Below are 2,922 nucleotides of genomic sequence, written 5' to 3'. Positions count from 1 at the left end.
ACTGTAGGCTGAATAGGGGTGTGCTCAGGACATTTGCAGTTTGCTTCTCATCATCACCTCAGGGTTGGAGATTTGGCCCTTAGCCTTAGCATTTTTCAGCTGCCACTCATGCATTGTTATTTACTTCTACCCAGATTGCCGTATTTTTTTACGATGCCCTTTATAATATAAGACAATGTGTAGCAATCCTTAATAACCTATTGTTCCCATCTGTTATCACCATCAATTCCTGGAACATTCACAGGCCCTGAACATTCATAAAATTTGCATTTTAACCCCCAGTGTGACAGTTTTTCTAGGAATTCTTGATGTCCCTCTAGCACTGTTTGTTGCACCTGCTTTGTTAGCCATTCAGTGAATACTTCATACATTTCTTAAAAATGAAACATAAAAGCAGAGACTAAATTAGAGTAAGGAAGCATTTTTAAAAAGTCATTTAATTGGCAAAAAAATCCACAATGGCCCCTTTTCTTGGCTGAAACAAGACATTACTCAATCTTCTTTGTTAAAAGGCAATGACAAAGAATAGTTAATCTTCAGTGCAATAAATATTTTGGAAATCAACTAAATTTTAACTAGTGCTGGTCTATCTATTTGCCTCCACTTTAAAATCTTATAAATTTTTGTTGTGATGTTAAGAGAGGTTGAAAACTGCCTTATTAATTACAAATACTTTAATAATACCTCACATCACAGGCCAGTGTTAGTATTATGATACAGGAATATTCCTTAAAATGCTCATTTTGCCAATGCTTTCTTATATATGAACCATTTAATTTCATCATTAAAAGTGAAATTAAACCTATCAATTATTCTTCACTTACAAAAAATTTTGTTTTATGTCCTTTATTTTTTAAAAAACTTAGCAGTACATATTTTAATTCATTCAACAACTTGTAAATCAAAATCCAGTTCATACAGACTAATTCAAAAGGAAAAATAAGTAACTGATGTGTTGTGATTTTTAATTGAAAGTTAAAGAAAATTCAATTGAGCTGAAGAAAAATTCATAGTAACTGAATTATATTCAAGTATACTATTCTAAGTGGTAAAATCATAACTCATAAATATGAAACAAACATGTCAAAGGAGCTATGATGATTCAAAATCATTTGAAATATACATATATATGTGTGTATACACACACACACACACACAGTCCCTGACTTACTATTCAAATTAATGATTTTTCGGCTTTATCATATGCCAAAACGATACACATTCAGTAAAAACCGTACTTCGAATTTTGAATTTTAGTTTCCCCCCCCAGCTGGCAACATGCAGTAAGGCATTCTCTTATGCTGCTGGCAGTGGCAGCGAGCTGCAGTTCCCAGTGAGCCACGTGATCATGAGGGTGATAAACTAATACTCTCCCTTGTACTGTGTTGCCAGCATTTTTTGGATATTGCCTTTTAAGCACATTTAAGGTAGGTTAGGCTAAGCTATAATGTTCCATAAAGTAGGTATATTAAATGTGTTTTCACCTTACTGGGACATAACCCAATGTAAGCAAGGAGAGATTAATCTGTGTTTGGGTTTGATCTAAAACTGGCTAATATTTACAGAGCAATAAATATGTAGGGTTTTTCATCCCCCAGAAAGAATTTTTTGCATTTTTATTGAACAAAATTTACATGTTAATATTTTTTCCTTATATAATGGCAAAATAGGCAATAAGTAGAATGCCAAATCCAAAATTGCCCTGAATGAACTTCCAGTAATCTTTTTTGCTTATTTCTAAGTTTCAAATGATTTTTCTGACACCTATTTGACCTCACAAAGAATTTGAGTGTGTTATCATTGGTCTAGACTGAACTATTAATTGTTCCTTAAAAAAAGAGCGAAATAGTTGTAAATGATGTTAAAGAAAACAATCTGTTTTCTTTTAAAAAAATTTTTTTGAGGCTATTTGTGGAAGGTTATAAAATGTTAAGGACTTCCTTGGGGATAGTGGTCACTGCAATGCAGTTACTGCCTATTGTATAGTCCCTGAGAACGACAAAACAGTGTTCTGCCTAGAGGACAACAAAGAAATCAAATGCAGTCTTCACTTCAAAATTTAACTGAAAACGTGTTTTTTTTCTCATGACAAATTCAAGTACAGGGATGGGAGAATTGCAAGATCTCTACAGAAGAATTTCAAGTTATTTGAACAGGGGGATCAGTTCTATTTACTTCTTTTCTTATAGAAAGTGTGTCCTGCTAGTCAGAACATGTCCTGTGCATGAATAAGTAGACACTGTTGGTGCCATACGCAACTCAACCAGGACAGTTTGACAACACCCATGCTATTCGGTACCTGCTTAACTAGATGAGTGCAATGATTATGTACTTTGATGTCACTGCAATAATAAATTGCTACAAGATTTTCCAAATGCTTATTCTAATTTCTGTGCTAACCTTGTCATGACCCAGTGACAAGCATTTAGTGGGCCTGTCACCGGCCTGTGGACCACATTTAATTAGTATCACACTACCTTGGGAAATGACATCTCTGGATCTTTTTTCTTGTTATGCTTAATTAGTTGATTTGAAATTTTTTAATATTGTCTATCACCTCAGAAATGTTGCTCCCTCTGTTTTAAAATGTAGTGGCCAATGTAGCCAAAGCATGAAGCTTACCCAAAAAAACTAAGTCATGGGAATAAATTTTCTCAAGGAAATAGCGGTTAACTTTATATTGGGTTTTCTTTTTAGCGGTTGAATAAAAATGAAAGATTTCTAAATTAATTAAAACAAAGGTTATACTAATAAAAGGGTAATATGCTAATTAGACCAGATCGACCAGATGTCTTCCAGACATCAGATGTCCTTCCGGATAAAGCCGGGGCCGGCCAGGGGGAAGCTGCCCCGGAGGCAGGGAAGCCAGTAGTGGTCGCAGTCCCGGGTGCCTGTGGCCCGGGCCGGAGGCAGGGAAATTGT

The sequence above is a fragment of the Myotis lucifugus genome, unplaced genomic scaffold, assembly GCF_000147115.1.
Source record: "Myotis lucifugus unplaced genomic scaffold, Myoluc2.0 scaffold_75, whole genome shotgun sequence".
Taxonomy (NCBI): Eukaryota; Metazoa; Chordata; class Mammalia; order Chiroptera; family Vespertilionidae; genus Myotis; species Myotis lucifugus.
This window is presented reverse-complemented; position numbering follows the sequence as displayed.